Source organism: Scyliorhinus canicula, chromosome 3, assembly GCF_902713615.1.
Source record: "Scyliorhinus canicula chromosome 3, sScyCan1.1, whole genome shotgun sequence".
NCBI classification, from domain to species: Eukaryota; Metazoa; Chordata; class Chondrichthyes; order Carcharhiniformes; family Scyliorhinidae; genus Scyliorhinus; species Scyliorhinus canicula.
Window position 1 is genome coordinate 95116803 of NC_052148.1, and position 24880 is coordinate 95141682.

General features: G+C 45.0%; 1 protein-coding gene across 6 annotated transcripts in view; it reads left to right on the top strand.

Annotated features, from left to right (window-relative positions):
- Positions 1 to 228: 228 nt before the first annotated feature.
- Positions 229 to 24880, top strand: part of LOC119962816 (interleukin-6 receptor subunit beta-like) — a 167995-nt gene continuing 143343 nt past the window's right edge. For 2 of the 6 annotated variants that reach the window (XM_038790931.1, XM_038790935.1), the window contains exon 1: positions 229 to 324. The gene's annotated coding sequence lies outside the window, so the exon portion shown is untranslated. Of the gene's footprint in view, positions 325 to 921; positions 1238 to 9486; positions 9634 to 24880 lie in introns of those variants that run through there. The other 4 variants (XM_038790932.1, XM_038790930.1, XM_038790936.1 and 1 more) reach the window with 3 other exon arrangements.

The following is a 24880-nucleotide window of genomic DNA, read 5'->3' on the forward strand; positions in this document are numbered from 1 at the left end:
GAAGTTTATTGAGCGTAACATGAGAGGGAGTCGGCTGTGGGAGCGCAAGTCCGGACCTGAGCAAGGCATTCGTGTTCAGACCGCACTCATCACGATGGACTGTCTTGTACTTGTGCAGGAGTTTTCACTCGGGAGAGACAGAACTGAGACATCTGGAAAGTGAAAGTGAGAGAATTCAGACGGGGGGGGGGGGGGGGGGATGGGGGGCGCGGAATAAGCATTCCGATCTCAAAGACAACAGCAAAAGTGGAATCGTGACCCACAGTGGGAGGCAGAGGAAGAGGCGCATGGAGAGGGGAGACGTCAGGTGGAGGTTCAGATAAGGTAAGGAAGGAGATTGGGGACATTTCCCACAGCAGGACGCAGAGAGGAAACTTCAGACGAAGAATTAGGAGCCCAGGCAGGCAGGGAATTACAGAGCGACAGTGAGAGAGGTTCACACACATGGGTGTGGGGGGGGGGGGGGGGGGGGGGGGGTAGTTCCACCTGAGAACCAGGAAAGTTCAGATACTGAGAGGAGAAAGAAAATCACAGGACGAAGCAGAGATCTGCAGGAAAGCTGAGCCTGACTTGCGGACGGATGGAGAGAAGCCAATCAGAGGCACAGAGCAAGGAGAGGGAAACCTCAGTTACACATTCTGGCCCATTACTGTGAGCAGATTTGGCCCTTGGAGTGAGCTGTCTGTGAGAACACGCTTGCTAAGCATGAAACATTCAAGCGTTTTGCTTCAGAGATTTAAGGTTTTGCTCCAAGGAAGGGTCGGCTCGCCCCTGTCACTCAAACTGAGCGTGCCCGAGCCTCAGGCTGGGTTGATTTTTGGAGGATTTGCTGCACGATTCCCAGCAACAATTTATTTCCTTCAAATCGCTTTCAATCTGTCCCCGGTTGAGCGTCAGCCTATTGAGCCTGTTATTTCATATCAAAAGGCTGTTTCCGGAGCTGTCAATTATAGGAAGCGAGATGTGGAAGAGACATAAAAAAAAAATCTACTGGCTGGAACACTGAGCATTTGGTGGCTCAGATGTCCCTTGCACACAGAGGTGGAATTTCCCCATGTGATTTGAGCCAAGTCATTTCCTTTGCGTTCCTACAAGAATTAAGACTGTTATCTTTGACACCAAGTTTGTGTTTCTGTGATTGTTCACACCCCCACTAGGCTTGCCTTTGCTCATGTTTTCTGCCAAAGCGTTGTTCAATCGTCTTGAGTCGTCCTTGTTGGTGTAGCTACTCGAGGAGGTGAGCGATTTGTTTTCCTTCGAAAATGAAGAAAGTATTGTACTCCTACTTCACAAGTCAACTCGATTTGGGGGCATAATCTAGCTCACAATTTGCAGCTCTAAATAGTACAGTTGGATAATGTAATGTCTTTCTCTGCAGTTTATATTAGTCAGTTGTGATTAGCCTTTATTGCTTTTCAGGACAGCACTGTGCCCTGCTCTTTAGGTAATGTGGAATTAGGAAGAGGAAATGTTCGCCTTCTGACAATTTTAGGAGTGCAGTGATTGGAATGACAATCTGTGCAGTTAAAAACAGTTTCCAATTATCCAATTTCAGTGAGGTGAACTATCATTCACTAATATGGAGTGGAGAAAGTGCTACATTTAATATATCAACAGGCTGTGATTGTTAATTCCCTGAATGTACAAGTGTTGCTTTTTGGAGGTACTACTCCAGATTTTCTTGAATTTGGCCTCTTGGGCTCCTTACAAATCAGAATGCACTGTTAACTCGCCACTATCTGGGAAATTTGCCCAGTGAGTCCAGGAGTGGGACAGAAACCCCTTGTGTCTGTATTGGATATAGCGTGCTTCATGTGATTGTCCTTCCACCTACCCTGCACACCTTTGGGTTGTGGGGATGAGACCCAAGCAGACACAGGGAGAATGTGCAAACTCCACACGGACAGTGACCCGGGGCCGGGATCGAACCCAGGTCCTCAGCGCAGTGAGGCAGCAGTGTATGTTCTTCTTTAAAATAGTGCTTTGGGATCTTTTACATTCACCTGAAAGGGCAGATGATGCCTAGGTTAAATATCTTATCTGAAAGATATCACCTGAGACAATGCAGCACTGGCTCAGTACTGCACTCAAATGTCACCCTAGCCATGTCTGTGTACATTTTCTAACCTAGAGGTGAGAGTGCTGTCATGTAGTTAAGCTGAGATCTTCAACTATCAAAAAGTAGTGAAACAAATGTACAGCAGCAACAACAATCTGTGTGTGGATTAAGAACATGATGTGGCGATGCCGGCGTTGGACTGGGGTGAGCACAATAAGAAGTCTTACAACACCAGGTTAAAATCCAACATGTTTGTTTCAAACACTAGCTTTCGGAGCACTGCTCCTTCCTCAGGTGATTCACCTGAGGAAGGAGCAGTGCTCCGAAAGGTAGTGTTTGAAGCAAACATGTTGGACTTTAACCTGGTGTTGTAAGACTTCTTACTGGATTAAGAACATAAGCAATGGGCGCAGGGGTAGGCAAATGAATCCTTCGAGCCCACTCCGCCATTCAATGAGATCATGGCTCACCTTTTAAGCAACACCATTTAAAATTAAATCAGCATTTCCAAATTATAGTTTTCAGGTTTATATAACCTTTATTGGAAGACAGAAAAGATCAGTGGAAGGGACTTCATTGTAAACTGGACCATATACAGGAATCTGAATAATAACTTGAAGTGGTATTTCACAACTGAGCTTTTACAGAATCTCCGTGGCCCATCTTGATCTTTCTATTGGCTTTAGATGGACTAGGGAGTTTGACTAATGAAAATTGAGACATGGAACATGGTAAAAACATTTTCATATGTATCTCTTTAACTCAAATGAAGCTGCTAATTCAACATATGTTGAAACAAAAATGACTGCTTGCTGTTGTGTTTAAACTGAATCACTTGCCATTTCCTTATAAATCTGTTGTTCAGAAGTGTTACAACACCAGGTTAAAGTCCAACAGGTTTATTTGGAATCACTAGCTTTTGGAATGTAGCTCCTTCATCAGGCGATTTGCAGAAGCTAGTGATTGAAAATAAACCTGTTGGACTTTAACCTGGTGTTGTAACACTTCTTACTGCGCCCACCCCAGTCCAACGCCGGCATCTCCACATCTGTTTTTAAGGAAAGGGGTAATTTTCATTCCAATTTTCAGGCGAGTGTGGTCTTCAACAGAAGCAAATTTGGAGTGTAGAACTTATTCCATTCCTTCTGATGTACAAGCCATTGTCATCTTGGAGGAATCCTTGCAACAGACAGCTTCACCATTTGGTCAAAGCAAGTCGGTGTCTTAGTATCTCACATGAAGTGGGGTCCTATGATGTCAACTTGTTGGGACTATTCCGGTTGTGATGTGTATGAAGTGGGCCCCATTTTCAGTATAAATTTGACTTTTAACCTAATTTGTACTGTAGCAGATTAAAAACCGATAACATATATTTGTTCAGACAGCCTCAAAACGATGAACATTTCAAATGACAAAATTATCTCCGGGTCTAAGTATTGTCCAGAAATAACAATAACACATTTTATTTTAAGAAGTCTTACAACACCAGGTTAAAGTCCAACAGGTTTGTTTCAAACACGAGCTTTCGGAGCACGGCTCCTTCTTCAGGTGAATGGAAAGGCTTGTTCCAGAAATGTTTATATAGACACAGTCAGAGATGCCCCGGAATGTGAGCACCTGCAGGCAATCAAATCATCAAAGATGCAGAGAGAGAGGTAACTCCAGGTTAAAGAGGTGTGAATTGTCCCAAGCCAGTTCAGTCGGTAGGCCTCTGCAAGTCCAGGCTTGTTGGTGGGGGCCGAATGTAATGCGACATGAATCCCAGATTCCGGTTGAGTCCGCATTCATGCGTGCGGAACTTAGCTATAAGTTTTTGCTCAGCAATTTTGCGTTGTCGCGTCTCCTGAAGGCCTCCTTGTAGAATGCTGACCCGGAGATCAGAGGCTGAATGTCCTTGACTGCTGAAGTGTTCCCCAACTGGAAGGGAACAGTCCTGCCTGTTGATAGTCGCACGATGCCCGTTTATTCGTTGTCGCAGTGTCTGCATGGTCTCGCCAATGTACCACGCTTCGGGACATCCTTTCCTGCAGCGTATGAGGTAGACTACATTGGTCGAGTCGCACGAGTATGCGCCGCGTACCTGGTGGGTGGTGTTTCCACGTGTAATGGTGGTGTCCATGTCGATGATCTGGCATGTCTTGCAGAGATTACCCTGGCAGGGTTTTGTGGTGTTGTGGTTGCTGTTCTGAAGGCTGGGTAATTTGCTGCAAACAATGGTTTGTTTGAGGTTGCGCGGTTGTTTGAAGGCCAGTAGTGGGGGTGTGGGGATGACCTTGGCAAGATGTCCATCCTCGCTGATGATGTGTTGGAGGCTGCGAAGAAGATGTCGTAGTTTCTCCGCCCCAGGAAAGTACTGGACGACGAAGGGTACTCTGTCAGTGGTGTCCCGTGTTTGTCTTCTGAGGAGGTCGGTGCGGTTTTTTGCTGTGGCGCGGTGGAACTGTCGATCATTTGATGCAATTGATGATTTGATTGCCTGCAGGTGCTCGCATTCCAGGGCATCTCTGACTGTGTCTATATAAACATTTCTGGAACAAGCCTTTCCATTCACCTGAAGAAGGAGCCGTGCTCCGAAAGCTCGTGTTTGAAACAAACCTGTTGGACTTTAACCTGGTGTTGTAAGACTTCTTACTGTGCTCACCCCAGTCCAACGCCGGCATCTCCACATCACATTTTATTTTGTAATGTGTATATTGTATCTAAAGTCTTAATTAATAAAGTACAGAGTGTGCATTAAAAATAGAACTCCCCGTTTATGAGTTAAAATGTAAGAAAGATGCAGTAGAAATGTGTAATTTTCCACTTCCACAACTAAGAAGTTGCGTGTTTTTGTTTGTGAAATTATGGAAAACAGAAGAAAAATCTGTAAAACAGCAAAACAGAGCCCAAATCATATATTTATTTTTTAAATCCCTCTACTATATGCTTCTGTGTAACAGGCAGGCTTCCGTTAATACTACTTCGGAAATGAGATGTCAATAGCAGGAAAGATTGTAGAAAAGTGTTGGAAACCAATGTTCTTCGTTGCAATGTCTGATAAGTTGTGCTTGATTAAATATTTCCATTTGGTTTGAATTTGATGTTAAATTGGATGCCACCAGTCCCTAAAACATTTGTATCTTTTTATTATACCTTTAGAATAATGAAGCATTCACTAGTCTGTGTGGAGTTTGCACATTCTCCCCGTGTCTGTGTGGGTTTCACCCCCACAACCCAAAGATTTGCAGGTTAGGTGGATTGGACACACTAAATTGCCCCTTAATTGGGAAAAAAATAATTCGGTACTCTAAATTTATTTTTAAAAATTAAGCATTTTGAACATTGTTCTGCTTTAACAAATAATATGTTCAAGGCAAAGATGTTGACCTGTGAAGTAATTGCTAGCCAACTGGAGCCGAGTTACCGCAGGGATCAGTTCTGGGTCCTCTGCTGTTTGTGATTTTCATTCATGACTTGGATGAGAGAGTTGAAGGGTGGGTCAGTAAATTTGCAGATGATCCGAAGATTGGTGGAGTTGTGGATCGTGAGGATGGCTGTTGTTGGCTGCAGAGACATAGAGAGGATGCAGAACTGGGCTGAGAAGTGACAGATGGAGTTTAACCCTGAAAAGTGTGAGGTTGCCCATTTTGGAAGGACAAATATGAATGCGGAATACAGGGTTAACAGTAGGCAATGTGGAGGAGCAGAGAGATCTTGGGGTCTATGTTCGTAGATCTTTGAAAGTTGCCACTCAAGTGGATAGAGCTGTGAAGAAGGCCTATGGTGTGCTAGCGTTCATTAGCAGAGGGATTGAATTTAAGAGCTGTGAGGTGATGATGCAGCTGTACAAAACCTTGGTAAGACCACACTTGGAGTACTGTGGGCAGTTCTGGTCACCTCATTTTAGGAAGGATGTGGAAGCTTTGGAAAAGGTGCAAAGGAGATTTACCAGGATGTTGCAAGGGGACATCAATTTAAGGTGAATGGTGGAAGATATAGGGGGGATGTCAGAGGTAGGTTTTTTACCCAGAGAGTAGTGGGGGCATGGAATGCACTGCCTGTGAAAATAGTTATGTCGGAAACATTAGGGACCTTCAAGCAGCTATTGGATAGGTACATGGATTACGGTAGGATGCAGGGGTGTAGATGAATTTGGTCTTAATCTAGGACAAAAGTTCGGCACAACATCGTGGGCCGAAGGGCCTGTTCTGTGCTGTATTTTCTATGTTCTATGTTAAACTGCCTCAGTTACATTGTCTAAATTGGATTTCTCCATCCATCATTTTGTTCAGGAAAATTAGAGTATATTATCCTCAGCTTCCTGAATTTGCCTCTTATGTGGAAGAATGTCTTGCTTAACTCGATTTCTCAGGTTTTATTAAAGTGAGTTAGCGAAGTACAAAAGTAAGCTTTTCCACAAATCCAACTTTTCTGGGTGTGCCAGATTATTGGAAAGAATTCTAGGGAGAAATAGCTGCAAAGTGCCTTAAAGGTATAAAAACTGGGGAAGGATAACATTTAGCAAAGGCCTGACAGACAACCTTTAATAGAACAATTAAAATAATGGATGGTGGTAAAGATGGTGCAATAAGATATTACAAAATTAATACAACATTTGCATTAATTATAAACTTTTTTCTGTCACCATCCTGTGGTATGATAAGCACTCAGTTGCTCACTTCTTCACTGGGAACAAGCTACAAAGTTGCTTTCGAATAAGTGAAATTGTTTATTCAGCCTTCCGGCATTGTACTTGACTACAATTTTCATCTTTATATTTTTAAGAGTATGCAGTCATATTTAATGAAACTTCTGTATGCAATTATATATTCATGCATATTTATACATAAATCAGTACGTTCGGAATTTTAAGCCATTGAAAAGGAACAATCACACATATGTTACGAGATTGTAGAGTAGGAGTGAATGGTTGTTTTTCAAACTGGAGAATCATAGAATCATAGAATTTACAGTGCAGAAGGAAGCCATTCGGCCCATCGAGTCTGCACCGGCTCTTGGAAAGAGCACCCTACCCAAGCCCACACCTCCACCCTATCCCCATAACACAGTAAGCCCACCCAACACTAAGAGCAATTTTGGACACTAAGGGCAATTTAGCATGGCCAATCCACCTAACCTGCACATCTTTGGACTGTGGGAGGAAACCCGAGCACCCGGAGGAAACCTACGCACACACGGGGAGAACGTGCAGACTCCGCACAGACAGTGACCCAAGCCGGGGATCGAACATGGGACCCTAGAGCTGTGAAGCAATTGTGCTGACCACTATGCTACCGTGCTGCCTCATGAATGACGTATATTCGGTGTTCCTCGGGGTCGTTATTAGGACTGTTGTTTTTCTTGATGTATACTAATTAACTAGACCTGGGTGTGCAGGGCACAATTAAAAAATTTGCAGATGGCACAAAATTATTAAGTATTGTGAGATATGAGGAGTAGTGAACAGTGGTGAACTTCAAAATGATGTAGACAGGCTGGTGGAATGATGGGTGTGTGGCAGAGGATATTTAATGCCGAAAAATTTGAAGTGATACGTTTTGTGAAGAAGAATGAGGAAAGGCAATATAAAATAACGGTACAATTCTAAAGAGGCTGCAGGAGCAATGAGACCAGGGGGTAACTCTCACAAATTGTTGAAAGTGGCAGGACAGATTGAGAAAGCAGTTAATATGGCACATGAAAGGCATTTGGGCTTTTTAAATAGGGCCACAGAGTACAAAAACAAGAAAATTATGATCAGCCTTTATAAAGCACACCTGAACTGGAGTATTGTGTTGTCGAATTCTGGGTACCGCACTTTGGGAAGGAAGTGAAGGCATTCAAGAGAATGAAGAAAATATTTTTGAGAATAGTTCAGGGATGAGAGATTTCAGTTGCATCAATAGGTTGGTGAGGTTGGGGCTGTTCACCTTAGAGAAGGTTGAGAGATTTGACAAAGGAGCTAAAAATCATGAGGGGTCCCCGTCGAGTAGATCGGGCAGAAGAGTCGAGAATCAGAGAGCACAGATATCAGGTAATTGGCGAAAGAACCCGAGGTGAGGAAAACCTTTTCACACGGCAGGTGGTTAGGATTTGGAATGCGCTGACTGGGTGCCTGGTGGAAGGAGATTCAATCATGGCTTTCAAAAGGGAATTAGGTAATTAGTTGGAGAGAAAAAATTGCATGGCTGTGGGGGGTAAAGTCAGAGGAAGGGAGTTGTCATGTAGTTCAGAGAGTTGGGTTAGCCATGATAGGCCAACTGGCCTCCCTCTGTGCTGTAACCATTCTATGATCATGCACATTCACCCACATAGTTTTTAGAAACACTGTGTGTCCTGATTGTACAATACATTGGTCCAATTAAAGTGGTGCATCATCTTGAACAAACACCATTAGTGGTCAACCCCTGTATAAAGTCTTTTTGGTCTGCATGAAATAGTTCAAGGATGATTGCATCTAGTCTTAAAGCTAAGAGGTTGATTAGTATTTTATAGACCATGCTGAGGAATGATACAGATTTATTTGTTACTATAATCCTCGTGGGAGTCTTTACTCTTGTGTACCAAGATAATTGTGTCTACACTGAGGTCAACGTAAAGGGTCTTTATCTCTAGCGTATGGTTGGAGTTTCAGGCATACAGAAATGAGCTCTGGTCACAGGGTCTTGAACTCAGTGGAAAAGCCATCAAACCCTGAGGCTTTCTCAGGTGGCATGTTTCCTGCATTTAGCTGCTGCGCTTGGAGGAAGGTGGTAGTTGGAAAGTTCCAGTTCAAGCTAATGTTTCAGTGAAACTTGAGGAGAAATATGTTGGGAGTAGTGGAGGCTGTTCATGTCCAGCAATCTAAGCAATTTGTTTTGTTGCTGTAAACTGATTCTAAGCTGTGTATGAAACTTGCATGAAAAGCAAAAACTTGTTGGTCTCACAAATCTTCTCAGGAGCAAATCCAGCATTTATTGTGAGATTGCTATCTGCTGCACGAGAGCATGTATCAGGAATAATTAGGAACAGCATGACATTTTAGAACCGCTTCAGGGGAAATCTGTTCTCCGGACAGTGCCTGTGTTGCTCTTTAACCAGCTGCTAGAAGAATAGTTCTCAACAGTTTTTGGTTGAAGGACACCTTTTCAACTGGATTGGAAATTATGGACCCCCCACCTAAATTGTAAGATTATATATTCTTGTAATTTCTATATAGTGAATATTCTCTTATGAAATTAATACAGCAAGGTCATTTACCTGGCAAAACATTCATGGAATAAACCAACATCATAAATGTCAGATCAATGAAATTTGACAGAGTAACTGGAATATTTAATAACCTCCATATACAATGTTCACTGGCACTTTAGAATAGTTCAGTGAAACCTGTTCCAGTGTTCAACACAAAGTCAGCAGAAACCAGGGGACCACTGGATTATAAATCTTTTGTTCTGCTTTCACCACAGCTCCACACTCGCTCCCCTCCTCACATGTGGTGGCAGCATTCAGCTCCCGCCTCCCAGCTCGCACCAAGTCAGCCTCCTTTTGCTGCTTATTTGCTTGTTTTGGACCTCTCCTGTGGTCATCGTTCAACATCTATAGATGAAAAGCAGGTGAACTGATTTTCTTGATACCCCATCGCTATTTTGAAAAGTCCTCTCCTCTTCAAGTCTCTGTATCCCACTCTTCAGATTACTTTGTGCATCCCTGGAATGTCTCCATGGACCCCAGAGGATACTTTGAGAATCACAACATGAGAAAACAGAGGCACAGACTTGATGAATCAAATGCCTGTTTCTGTGCAGTAACATCCTTTGATTCTTGTAGGACAATGTAAATAATGTGTTGAATAGAGTCAGAGACTTGGCAGGGGAGGATAAAATGAATGGGCTCATGTAAATATGTAAATAGTACATGTCATGAGTGATGTAAGATCATGTGGCAATAGCGTCTACTGAGAGATGGTTCTGTGTGAAGCTTCATGCTTACCGTTGTCCTGTATATAGTTAGAATAATGTTTAATGAAAGGTAAAGTTTACCAACAGCCTTGCCTCCAGCAGTCTTATTGATTCTAACAAAGGGAAAACTAAGTTAAGACCCACAACGATGATAACATTTCTATTATATTTATCTTTCTTTTATCAAGTGATTACTTGAAGACATTAATTTTAATAATGTTAGCTCAGGAAGTTACTTTGGGGAAATTGTTGTAGGTTATGGGGAAAGGGCTCGGCAGCGGGTAGCTCTCAAAAATGGGCCAAATGACTACCTGTACTTTATCAATCCATGAAGATGTTTGCCATTTCTGTACAAATCTATTTTTGCAAATTATAATGACTTCTGTTCCTCCAATTTTCTGCCCTCTTCTGAAAATGCTGGCTCATCCTTGAGTAATCTTTAATGCTTTGTCAAAGTGAACGGTCTCTATATCTGAGCCAGAATAGTGTGGTTTTCAAACTTCAGTGTGAAAGCCTTTGCTACAACTGATACATGTGGAGACATTGCAAATATTGACACACTGCCTAGTAACATCTAAAGGTTGAGTGTCAGCTACCAAAAGGAAACCGGCAACTTGAATTTCACAGAATTATTACGGTGCAGAAGGTGACCATTTGGCCCATTGTGTTTCTATTCAAATAATCATCTTGAATGCCCCAATTGAACCTGCCTCCACCACACTTCCAGGCAGTGCATTCCAGACCCAAACCACTCGCTGTAAGAAACATTTTCATCATATTTGCTCCTTTTGAATATCACTTTAAATCTGTGCCCTCTTGTTAATAATCAATAATCTTTACTGTTGTCACAAGTATGCTTACGTTAACATTGCAGTGAAGTTACTGTGAAAAACCCCTAGTCACCACATTCCGGCGCCAGTTCGGGTACAGAGGGAGAATTCAGAATGTCCAAATTACCTAACAAGCACGTCTTTCGGGACTTGTGGGAGGAAACTGGAGCACTCAGAGGAAACCCACGCAGACACGGGGAGAACGTGCAGACTCCACACAAACAATGACCCAAGCGGGAATTGAACCTGGGACCCTGGAGCTGTGAAGCAACAGAGCTAACCACAATGCTACTGTGCTGCCCTTCCTTCTTAATCTATCTATGAGCATGAACAGTTTCTCCATATCTATTCTGTCCAGTCTTCTCATAATTTGAACATCCCTGTCAAACTTCCTCTCAGCCGCCTTCTCTCCAAGGAGAACAGTCCCAACCTCTCCAATCCATCCTCATAACTGTAGTCTCTCATCCCTGGAACGGTTCTTGTAAACTTCTCTTGTGCTCTCTCCAATATGTTTACATCCTTCTTATAATACGGCACACAGAATTGTACACAATACTTCAGCTTAGGTCTAACTTGTGTCTTGTATAAGTTCAGCATAACCTCCTTGTTCTTGTACTGTATGCCCCTAAGTATAGCCCAGATAACCATATGCTTTATTAAATACTCTCTTCACAGCTGGACCTCCCAAATAGTGCCTCCGATTGGCCACACGCCCAACCCTGACCGCCCGCCCAAAAATTGCCTGGTCCTGTATGAAGCCCCTCCCTGCCCTCCAATCGGCCCGCCCCCTACCATGGTGGCCGCGAGCTGAGTCCGCAGCCGCCACGCGTGTATCCCGAATGGCAGGACCACATTAGATCCACGGCGTCGGGACTTCGGCCGGTTGGGGATGGAGAATGGCGGGGCGGGCCTCCAGCAATGGCAGAGGTAGGGGATACGAGTCGCGGAGAGAGTACTCCATGCTCGGATGTGGATTCTCCGCCCTGGCGCGGATGCGATTTCGACACTGGGGTGTGGAAAATCCAACCCCAGATCTTCTGATGACTTCTATATCTTACTGTTAACCTCACATTCAACAAAATCAGTCGCTACCTCAAATCAGACATTGTGTGTTTTAAGTAAGCACTCAAAATGCAGTAACTCAAACTCTTTTCCAGATAAATGGTCTAGCTTAGTTTGGTACTGAGTAGAACCAAAAGATGCTGTTTCATTTAAAGTCTGTTAGTGTTAGTTAGCTTTTTCCAAAAACGCAACGGTTAATGTTATCAAGTGTAGGGACGGGCATGGTGACGCAGTGGTTGCCTCATGCTGCCAAGGACCCGGGTCGATCCTGGTCCTGAGTCATTGTCCGTGTGGAGTTTGCATTCGCTCCTTGTCTGCGTGTGTTTCACCCCCACAACCCAAAGATGTGCAGGGTAGGTGGATTGGCCACGCTAAATTGCCCCTAAATTGGAACCATGTTTTTAAAAAGTGTTATTGCTAATGTGTTCAGCCTTAGTCTTGCACTCTGCTGCATGGTTGCCAATTTGTAAAAATATAGAGTTATTTGAACAAAGATTTATGGGTTTCACTTGTTGGCAATTACTCCCCAATTGTAAAACACATCAGGTTCAAGAGACTTAATCACATGGCAAAAAGGAACACTTAAAATGGTGAATTCAGAAAGTTTATTAACTATTAAAAAGGTAGCAAGTCAGAAAGATTAAAAAACAGTGTTAATTAACAATAAAAGCAGAAAGCTTAGCTTTAACAATTGAACAGACTTTTCACCACTCTTCTCAGACCAGGATGTGAAGTAACGGCTCCAAAAACGTGAATAACATGCAAAACCGACGCCCTTCAACATCTCTCTGTAAACATTTATCTCTCTATCACCATCTATCTCTACCAATATGTCATTCAAGGTTAAGGCACCTTGAAGTAGTCTATTCATTCCTTCCTTCAAGATTAACAAGTCATATTATCGTTTTTTTTCCCTGTCTGTCAGAGAAGGGCACATTAACAAATGTCTTTGTTAAAATGGCTTTTGTCAATATAGACAAAATGCTTAATAGCAAATTACAAAATGATAGACATACTAAAACTATTGATTTTAAAACTACCAACATCAGGGCCTGTTCTAATTTCTCTCTGCACAGCCTCATACGTCCCAAACATAGTGCAATTATTCGCACAGAGCTGTGAGCTTTTGGGACCGCGTGCAGCATGCTGTGAAAGATGGAAAGATATTTAATAATCATGCATAAGCCTTTTGATGCTGTTGTGAACTCTGGTTTGACAATCTGTGGCCTCAATAGAAAGACCTTGGGCTGGATTCTCCAGTCGCCGATGCAGATGTCGCGTTCGGCTGGAGAATCACAGTTCCCGACCAAATCGGGGGCGGCGCATCGCGAAAGCGGCGTCGCCCCCTTCAAAGCAGTGTGCGACGTATCGATGGCCTCTGGACATTGTCTGAGGCCCACCCTCCAATGCTCCGCCCCAACCAGCTGAGCTCCCGACAGCGCCTTTCGCATGTGGTTTCATCCGTAGGGAACTCGGTGTGGCGACTGCAGACTCAGTCCAGCGTCACCACAGTCGGGGGAGGGCTGATCCGCAGGCATGGGAGGACTTTATCGGGGCTGGGGGCACTGTGGGGTTTGGTCTGGGGCACACGAGCTGGCCAAAGGGGAGGGGGGGGGCACTATTTCACGGGCCAGTTCCGCAAAGTGGCCTCTGCCATGTAGCACGACGTGGCCGCTGCAGTGCACATGCGCGGCCATGGACCCGGCAATTCTCCGGGCTCAATCGGCAACTAGAGCCGGGTGCTCTACGCTGCCGGCATGCTAGCCCCCCAGCCAAATGGAGGATTGGTGGCCGTTTTACGCCATTCTTTCTGGCATAAAACACCACCGTTCCCACGCCGGCATGGGGTCATAGCCTCAGAATCAGAGAATCCAGCTTCTTATTCTTTACACTTCCTCTGATAGACTCAAAGTACTTCACAGCAAATTAAGTAATTTTAAAATGAAATAACTTGCAATTTGGAGAAATGAAACGGCAATTTGTGTACATGAAGGTCCAATAAATGGCAATGTGATAATGATCAGATGGCTTGCTTTATTAATATTGGTTGATGGATGAATGTTGGCCAGGACGCTGAGAGAAGTTCAAACTTGTGCGGTGGGATCTTTTACTTCAACCCGAGAAGGCAAACAGGGATTCAGGTTAACATCTCATTGGAAAGGTAGCAGCTCTGACAGTGTGGCACTTCTTCAGTACTGCACTATAGGATCTCTTGTGGTGCAGTGTCCCTACCCCTGGGCGTTCAATTCCCCACCTGAACATGTTGGCTACGAAAGAAGCATTCATTTTTTTTTATAAATGTTTTTTTATTGAGTTTTCATATTTTATATATGACAAATTACAAGTTATTAGAGAGAGAGAAAAAAAAAAGGAAAACACAAAAATTTAACATGAATATTTACAGGTAAGCATCTTCATAACAATAATTGTGGCCGCCCCCTTTAGCCAGCATACATATTTTACATTCCCCAATATGGCCGAGGCACATGTTTATAGGCATTTTTTAATAGTTTGGTTTTGGGCCTTGGCTTGCCATCAAACCCCCATACCGAGCCCGTAGCCCCCCCCCCCCCCCCCCCCCCCCCCCCGCCTCCCCCCGGCTACCTTCCCCCGATTCCCGTCCATTTTCCCCTGGTTCTTGGCCACCCGACTATTCTTCCTCATGTACGTTGGCCACAAACAGGTCCCGGAACAGTTGCATGAATGGCTCCCACGTTCTGTGGAAGCCGTCGTCCGACCCTCGGATGGCGAATTTGATTTTCTCCATTTGGAGAGATTCCGAGAGGTCGGACAGCCAGTCTGCAGCTCTGGGTGGTGCTGCTGACCGCCAGCCAAACAGGATTCTACGGCGGGCAATCAGGGAGGCAAAGGCAAGGGCGTCCGCCCTCCTCCCCAGGAATAGATCTGGCTGGTCTGAAACCCTGAAGACCGCCACTATCGGGCATGGCTCCACCCTCACCCCCACCACTTTGGACATAGCCTCGAAGAAGGCTGTCCAGTACTCCACAAGTCTGGGGCAAGACCAGAACATGTGGGCGTGGTTGGCCGGGCCTCTTTGGCACCGCTCACATTTGTCCTCCACCTCCGGGAAGAACCTACTCATACGGTTTCTCGTTAAGTGGGCTCTATGTACCACTTTTAGTTGCGTCAGGCTGAGCCTTGCGCACGTGGAGGTGGAGTTGACCCTATGCAGTGCTTCGCTCCAGAGTCCCCACCCTATCTCCATCCCCAGGTCGTCCTCCCATTTCCTTCTTGTTGCGTCCAGTACGGTGTCGACCCTATCTACCAGTCGGTCATACATGTCACTACAGTTCCCTTTCTCTAGGATACTTGCGTCCAGTAGGTCTTCCAGTAGTGTCTGTCGTGGCGGTTGTGGGTACGTCCTTGTCTCCTTTCGTAGGAAGTTTTTGAGCTGCAGGTACCGTAGCTCGTTCCCCCCAGCTAGCTGACATTTCTCTGTCAGTTCGTCCAGTGTTGCGATCCTGTCGTCCGTGTATAGGTCCCTGACTGTCAGTGTCCCCCCGTCCTGCCTCCACCTTTTGAAGGTGGCGTCAGTCAGTGCTGGTTTGAACCTATGGTTGTTGCAGATGGGAGCCTTGTCCGACATTTTGTACAGGCCAAATTGCTGCCGCAGTTGGTTCCAGGATTGGAGGGTGGCTGTCACCACTGGGCTGGTGGAGTGTTTTTTGGGTGGGGATGGGAGTGCTGCCGTGGCGAGGGCCCGGAGGGAGGTTCCCATGCAGGAGGCCTCCTCCGCACGCACCCACTCGGCTTCTGGCTCCTGGATCCATCCCCTTACTCGCTCGGCTGTTGCCGCCCAGTGGTAGAATTGTAGATTCGGGAGGGCTAGCCCCCCCCTGGATTTTGTTTTTTGTATGACCTTCTTTGGGATCCTAGCATTTTTACCCCCCCATACGAACGCCATGATATGTTTGGAAAGAAGCATTCATGACACAGTTCAATTAGCCGAGGATTCCTTCCAAATTCTAAACCCGTGTTATGCTCCTCTTGCTCAATGTGGGAGCTCAGGGACATGGCTGATGTCCCTGGCTCCTTCCCGTGCGGGAAGTGTGTCCAGCTGCAGCTCTTGTTAGACTGCATGACGGTTCTGGAGCTGCGGATGGACTCACTTTGGAGCATCCGCGATGCTGAGGAGGTTGTGAATAGCAGGTTTAACGAATTGGTCACACCACAGATTAGGACTGCTGAGGGAGAAAGGGAATGGGTGACCAGAAGGCAGAGAAAAAGCAGGAAGGCAGTGCAGGTGTCCCCTGCGGTCATCTCCCTCCAAAACAGGTATACTGTTTTGGATACTGTTGCGGGAGATAGCTCACCAGGGGAAGGCAGCAGTAGCCAGGTTCATGGCACCGTGCCTGGCTCTGCTGTACAGAAGGGTGGGAAAAAGACTGGCAGGGCTATAGTCATAGGGGATTCAATTGTAAGGGGAATAGACAGGCGGTTCTGTGGTCGAAAACAAGACTCCCGAATGGTATGTTGCCTCCCAGGTGCACGGGTCATGGATGTCTCAGATTGGATGTAGAACATTCTGAAGGGGAGGGTGAACAGCCAGTTGTCGTGGTGCATATAGGCACCAATGATATAGGTAGAAAACGGGATGAAGTCCTACAAGTTAAAAAGTACTACCTCAGAGGTAGTAATCTCAGGATTGCTCCCAGTGCCACGTGGTAGTCAGAGTAGAAATGAAAGAATAGGCAGGATGAATGCGTGGCTTGAGAGATGGTGCAGGAGGGAGGGGTTCAGATTTTTGGGATATTGGGACCGGTTCTGGGGGAGGTGGGACTACTACAAATTGGATGGTCTATACCTGGGCCGGACTGGAACCAATGTCCTTGGGGGTGCTTTTGCTAACGCTGTTGGGAAGTGTTTAAACTAATGGGGCAGGGGGGTGGGAACCAAATGAGGAGGTTAGTGGACAGTAAGGAGGTAGTAACTAAAGCCTGTCAGGAACTAGATCATGACGTCAGCGTGACTAAGGGGAAGAGTAGACAGGGAGCAGATGATGAACGCAAAGGGACTGATGGTCTGAGGTGCATTTGTTTTAATGCAAGAAGTGTAGTAGGTAAGGCAGATTAATTTAGGGCTTGGATTAGTACCTGGGAGTATGATGTTATTGCTATTACTGAGACTTGGTTGAGGGAAGGGCATGATTGGCAACTAAATATCCCAAGATATCGATGCTTCAGGCAGGATAGAGAGGGAGGTAAAAGGGGTGGAGGAGTTGCATTACTGGTCAGAGAGGATATCACAGCTGTGCTGAAGGAGGGCACTGTGGAGGACTCGAGCAGTAAGGCGATATGGGCAGAGCTCAGAAATAGGAAGGATGCAGTAACAATGTTGGGACTGTACTACAGACCTCCCAACAGCGAGCGTGAGATAGAGGTACAGATATGTAAACAGATTATGGAAAGATGTAGGAGCAACAGGGTGGTGGTGATAGGAAATTTTAATTTTCCCAACATTGACTGGGATACACATAGTGTCAGAGGTCTAGATGGAGCAGAATTTGTAAGGAGCATCCAGGAGGGTTTTCTAGAGCAGTATGTAAATAGCCCAATTCAGAAAGGGGCCATACTGGACCTGGTATTGGGGAATAATCCCGGCCAGGTGGTTGAAGTTTCAGTCGGGGATTACTTTGGGAATAGTGATCACAATTCCGTAAGTTTTAGAATACTCATGGACAAAGACGAGAGTGGTCCTAAAGGAAGTGTGCTAAATTGGGGAAAGGCCAAGTATAACAAAATTCGGCAGGAGCTGGGGAACGTGGATTAGGAGCAGCTGTTTGAAGGTAAATCCACATTTGATATGTGGGAGGCTTTTAAAGAGAAGTTGACTAGCGTGCAGGACAGACATGTCCCTGTGAAAATTAGGGAACCGTGGATGACAGGTGAAATTGTGAAACTAGCTAAGAGGAAAAAGGAAGCATACATAAGGTATAGGCGACTGAAGACAGACGAAGCTTTGGAAGTATATCAGGAACGTAGGACCAATCTGAAACGAAGAATCAAGAGGGCTAAAAGAGGTCATGAAATATCTTTAGTAAACAGGGTTAATGAAAATCCCAAAGCCTTTTATTCATATATAAGGGGCAAGTGGGTAACTAGAGAAAGGGTTAGTCCACTCAAGGACAAAGGAGGAAAGTTATGCGTGGAGTCAGAGAAAATGGGTGAGATTCTTAACGAGTACTTTGCATCGGTATTCACCGAGGAGAGGGACATGACGGATGTTGAGGTTAGGGATAGATGTTTGATTAATCTAGATCAAGTCAGCATAAGGAGGGAGGGTGTGTTGGGTATTCTAACAGACATTAAGGTGGACAAGTCCCCAGGTCTGGATGGGATCTATCCCAGCTTGCTGAGGGAAGTGAGAGAGGAAATAGCTGGGGCCTTAACAGATATCTTTGCAGCATCGTTGAACACGGGTGAGGTACTGGAGGACTGGAGAATTGCTAATGTTGTCCCCTTGTTTAAGAAGGGTAGCAGGGATAATCCAGGTAATTATAGACTGGTGAGCCTGACGTCAGTGGAAGGGAAGCTGCTGATACTGAGGGATAGGATCTATTCCCATTTGGAATAAAACGGGCTTATCAGTGATAGGCAACATGGTTTTGTGCAGGGAAGATCATGTCTTACCAACTTAATAGAATTCTTTGAGCAAGTGACAAAGTTGATTGATGAGGGAAGGGCTGTAGACGTCATATACACATGGACTTTAGTAAGGCATTTGATAAGGTTCCCCATGGTAGGCTGATGGAGAAAGTGAAGTCTCATGGGGTCCAGGGTGTATTAGCTAGACTCAATTACTAGGGGTCACGAGTTCAAGGTGAGAGGGGAAAAGTTTAAGGGAGTTATGTGTGGAAAGTTCTTTACGCAGAGGGTGGTGGGTGCGTGGAATGCATTGCCGGCGTCGGTGGTAGAGGCAGGCATGATAGCGTCATTTAAGATGTATATAGACAGATACATGAATGGGCAGGGAGCAGAGGGATACAGATCCTTAGAAAATAGGCGACAGTTTAGATAGAGGATCTGGATCAGCGCAGGCTTGGAGGGCCGAAGGGCCTGTTCCTGTGCTGTAATTGTTCTTTGTTCTTCTTGATCCTGAATGCCCCAAATGGAAAAACAAATGTGTGAAGATGTGCTGAAAAAAAGTATTACCCACGATTGTCAGTCTTAACTTTGTGTTCATGGCCATATGGCACTTGAACCCACAGCTATCTTGTGAATGATATAACTTCCATCAAGCTGACACTGCTGTTGGAATGTATGACTATAAACAAAATTCAGAGGGCAGAATCTTCTCACATTAGAGAACAACGGAAGAAACTGCTGGAAGTATGCAGCAGTTCTGGCAACATCTGTGGAGAAAGAAACAGAGTTTGCATATCAGTTCAGTAACCTTTTATCAGAAGGGGAGAAGTTAGAAATATACTACGTTTTAAGGAAATGAAAATGGAGCAGGTTGGGAGGGGTGTGTGTGTGGAAGGATAGGAAAAGAACAAAAGGTGAGGTCAGTGGTAGACCAGAAGATCAGATATCATTTATTTCTTCGCTTGTTCCATTTCCATTGGCCTTGTACCATGAAACCTTTGTTTTTATGTCTAGAGGAGGTGTGAAAGGCAGGATCCTAAATAGTTGTTGTCTGAAAGTAAAGAAAATGAAAGAGAACAACAGCAAAAAAAAAGAAACAAGTCAGTAAATTGGATGGGCAGCATGGTGGCGCAATGGTTAGCACTGCTCCCTCACGGCGCTGAGGACCCAGATTTGATCCTGGCCTGGGTCACTGTCCGTGTGGAGTTTGCCCATTCTCCCCGTGTCTGCGTGGTCTCACCCCCACAACCCAAAGATGTACAGGGTAGATGGATTGGCCATGCTAAATTGCCCCTTAATTGGGAAAAAAAGAATTGGGTACTCTATATTTATTTTAAAAATGTCAGTAAATTGGCAGTGATCGAATATTTGAGATGGTGGATCGTGTGTTGATCAAGCGGGCTGGTTTGTGTTGAATTTCTTGAGTGTTTTTGGAGCTGCACTCATCCAGGCAAGTGGAGAGTATTCCATCACACTCCTGACTTGTGTCTTGCAGATGGTAAACAGACTTTGGGGAGTCAGGAAGTGAGTTACTCGCTTCTACTGGTTTCCTCAAAAAACTCTTAAGAAGTTTGTCAAACACTATTTATTTTCCGTTAAACCATGCTGACTGGTCACATTATGATTTTCTAAGTATATTTTTCAGACTTAGAACATAGAACATTACAGCGCAGTACGGGCCCTTCGGCCCTCGATGTTGCGCCGACCCGTGAAACCATCTGAAGCCTATCTGACCTACACTATTCCATTATCATCCATATGTCTATCCAGTGACCACTTAAATGCCCTTAAATTTGGCGAGTCTACTACAGTTGCAGGCAGGGCGTTCCACACCCCTACTACTCTCTGAGTAAAGAAACTGCCTCTGACATCTGACCTCCTTAATAATAGATTCCAGTATTTTTATGACGACTAATGTCAGGCTAACTAACCTAAAATTACCTGTCTTCTCTCTCCCTCCTTTCTCCAATAGCAGTGTTACCTTCATTAACTTCCAATCCACTGGGACTGATCTAGCATCTAGGAACTTCTGGAAAATCATAACCAATGCGTCCAATATCTCTGCAGATACATCGTTTCCAAATTTAGGATGTAGGCAATCAGATCCTGGGAATGTGTGGATTTTAGTTCCCTAACTGCAGGATAGGATGATATTGGAATCCTGACCCAATGCCAATTTTCGGGATCTTCCCATCTGGCGTGCTCTGGAACCTGCCTCCACCTGGTTAGGAAAATTCTGCTCTCTGTTAGACTACATGTAACTTTGCGGAATGGAAATAAGAAGATCTATATGTTCTAATTCAGCAGTGTTCAAAATGGCTTCTTCACCTGTGGAAGAATGGTGGAATGTTTGGAAGCACTATGTACATGGCTGTTCATGCCTTTGCTCTGGGAGTTCCAGATTTTGGTTTGTTGCAATAAGACAAACAAACTTTACATGGGTTCAAGAATTATTTCAGAGACTCTCGGCTGATATTTCAAAGCTGCACTGTTTATCTCTTTTGATCGCAAAACTGAACTGAGGCCCCATCTGCCTTCTCAGATGGATGTAAAAGACGGGGGTGGGATTCTCCGAACCCCCCCCGCCGGGTCGGAGAATCGCCAGGGTCGGAGTGAATCCTGCCCCCGCCGTCCTCCTAATTCTCCGGCCCCCAAAAATCGTCCCAGCGTGAGTCGTGCCGCCCGCCTCGGAGAATGGTGGGGGCCGACGCGACTCAATGGGCCCCAGGTCTGCCCGAATTCTCCAGCCCGCGATGGGCCATAGTCCTACCCGTCCTTTGCCAGTCCCGCTGGCATAAATTGGAGTAGGTCCTGTTTTTGAAAACTCACCACTATTCTTAGAATTCCCCCTATACCAAAAAAAGGTCGATATTCTAAATGGCGAAAAGGGATTCTCACTTCCCGACTCCGATGCAGGCTTCAGTGGGTGCTATTCAGGTCAAACTATATTCAAGTTATCCCCCGGTATAACCCATACCTTCACCGAAGATTTTATCTACTTACCACTTAGTAGCATAGATGTCCTGGGTCCTGCATTGCTAAGTAAGTAAAGTAGACTTTAGGAAAAAAAAACACTTTTCAGGTTGTTATTTTATTATTATATGTTTTCTTTTAAAAGCTGCAAACACTTTCTTTACATTAAGGGAAAAAGGTCTTCCTTCTGGATTCTGCTGGTTGGTTGAAGGGACCTTCAGGCCCACCTTGACAATCAATCTTCTTTAAAGTCTGGTTTTCTTGAGATGTGTTTGCTGGTTAGCTCTGTTGCTGTGTCTTGTCGATCCATGTACTGAGCTATAAGAGCTGGCTCTGCTAGCTGTCTCTCAGCTGACTCCGACTCCTGTTTAAATTCTAGTCTTCCTTAGATGTATAGCTGTTTAAACTCAGCTGCTTGTCTTGTCTTTCCCATGACCGAGCTGTGAGAGCTGAAATATGCTTCTCTCCTCTCTCTGAGTTCTCCTCCCCTCCTGTCCTGTTGCTGGTCTGCTTCTGCTCCCTGGGTTTATATTCTCTTTCTACCAATTATTAAGTTTTTAAAGCCTAATTGTAAATTAACATATTTCACTTTGATTGTCAAAAAGTATCTTTGATGTAAACATTTTAATACAACTAATTATTCATTTTGGGCATAACGTCACCTCTCAGATTTGATTAAAAAATGCTTTGGTTTCAATAGGTGTTACTTTTATTTCTGTGATTTTGAATCGTTTAATTTTCCAATTGTCCCCAGCTCATAATTTTGCCTTTGATTTTGACTTTAAATTATGTTTCTTGTAGACAGGTCATCTCCAATTTTCTTTTAATTGACTTGATGTTAGTAGAATTTCACACTTAGAATTGACACCAAATTCGACTGAGCATCATCCATCCTTTCCAGCTGTTTACTAAGAGAGTTAATTTCAATTAAGGTGTGAAACTTTGCTTTTAGCTGTATGCTAACATTTTACTTGGTTATGACTTGAAAGACCTGCCTGTTTTAAACATTCGTCACTTAATTCAATTGAAACTATCATCCATGCTTTTCCAGATGCTTCCTAAGATATTTACTTTCAAAAAAGGTGTGAGCCATTGTTGTAGCTTTATACATGGATCCTGTGTGTTTGCTAAGCCTGCTTGTGAGAAAGAATCTGCATTTTATAATCCTGCTCTTTGCAGCTGCTATTAACCTTTTGTGGGATCTTTCCCTGTATCCTCTCATGTTTCTCTCAGACCAGATATTGCCAGACTTCCATGTTTCAAATGACACATTATTCTGTATTTTCAAGAACAGACCCTTACCGACGGGACCTGGTGGTGCGGGCGGCCTCCGGGGTTCTTGGGGGGGGCGTGGGGGGATCTGGCTTCAGGAGGTGCCCCCACCATGGCCTGGCCTGCGATCAGGGCCCACCAATCCGCTGGCGGCCCTGTGCCATGGGAGCACTCTATCCTTCTGCACCAGAGGCTGTACTGGTCTGCCATTCCCGGTGCGGAAGCGAAGCCCTCTGCGCATGCGCGAGGATTATACCAGCATGTGCTGGCGCTCCCGCGCATGCGCCAACTCGCGTCGGCCGGCGGAGGCCCTTCGCCGCCGGTTGGCGTGGCGCCAAGCCTCTTCCCCGCTGGCCAGCGGGGAGCAAACCACTCCGGGGCGGGCCTAGCCCCTGAAGGTGCAGAATCCTCTGCACCTTTGGGGCAGCCCGATACCGTAGTGGTTCACACCACTCCGTCCCGTTGGACCCCCGCCCGCCGGGTAGGGGAGAATCCCGCCTGGCCCATGTCACTAGTCAAAGACAAGGGGAGTTATTCCCAGTGCTCTGACCAGTATTTTACCCGTATCCAACATTACGAAAAAAAATGGATTATCTGGTCATTTTCTCTTTGCTGTTTGTGGGATGTTGCTGTGCAAAAAATGGCTACTGCATTTCACTACTTTAAAAAAGTGACTACACGTGCAGTATTCTATTGGTTGTATATTGTTTCAATGCTATTCAAAAAAAACAGCATGGTAGATTGTCAATACTCTGAGGGTTTTATTCTTTCATTCAACAATCATTACAATTAAATCTAAGATGTAACACACCCCAGTTGTAAAATTATTTGTTTTGCAACATACAGCTAATGACACCAATTTATTTAAAAAGATGTCTAGTAACATATTGAGGTTTTAAGGGTCTTGTTTACTATTGCTCTTCCACCTAGGTTTCCTGCCAACCTGAAGAGATGGAACTTCGGGTTAGCGAGAACCAAAGTATTGCAATACCAAAACAAACCCTTGCAAATGATGCTCCAACTGGAATTCATTCCTGGCCTCATTAACACATTAACATATTAAAGGATAGAAATAGTACATTTAGTCTATCAAATTTGTATTCGAACTTTCATCTGTACAAGTCCAAATTTAATCCGATTCTTCAATCTGATCCCCATATTGTTTAATATTTTAATATTATTTTATTCCATTTTCTACAAAATCGTCCCCCGTTTTAACTTTTATAGTTGAACTATCCTCTCAGCAAAAGATTTTTCTCTAACCTTGCTTTAATTCTTGATTTTTTAATAGTAAATTTAGAGTACCCAATTATCTTTTTTCCAATTAAGGGGCAATTTAGTGTGGCCAATTCACCTACCCTGCATATTTTTAGGTTGTGGGGGTGATATCTACGCAGACATGGGGAGAATGTGCAAACTCCACATAGACAGTGACCCGGGGCAGGGATTGAACCCGAGTCCTCAGTGCCGACGGCAGCATTGCTAACCATTGGCTTTAATTCTTCATTATCTTCAATTTGTACCCTCTTGGTAACTCACTCACCAGCGGAAATATTTTTTGTTACTTGCCATAATCGTGGAAGCCTCTACCAAATCACTTCTGAACGTGTTTCCTTGAGTAGGGATCATTGAAAAATGAATGGTGAGCTTCTGCTATCAAGGAGCCTGCTAGAAGTAAGCTGCAGAATCAAAGCTATGCTTTGCAAAGCTAGGGCGGCACAGTGGTTAGCACTGCTGCCTCACAGTGCCAGGGACCCGGCCCCAGGTCACTGTCTGTGTGGCGTTTGCACATTCTCCCCGTGTCTGCGTGGGTTTCGCCCCCACAACCCAAAAGATGTGCAAGGTAAGTGGATTTGCCACGCTAAATTGCCCCTGAATTGGACAAAAAAGAACTGGGTACTCTAAATTTATAAACAAGTAACGAAAAAAAATTAAAATCTGTGTGCATCTGTTGAGCTAAGGGCCGGGATTCTCCCCTACCCGGCGGGGCGGGGGGGTCCCGGCATAGCGGAGTGGCGCCAACCACTCCGGCGTCGGGCCTCCCCAAAGGTGCGGAATTCCCCGCACCCTTGGGGGCTAGGTCGGCGCCGGAATGGTTGGTGCCACGCCGACTGGCGGCAAAACCGGCGCCAATGGCCTTTGACGCCCGCTGGCCGGCGC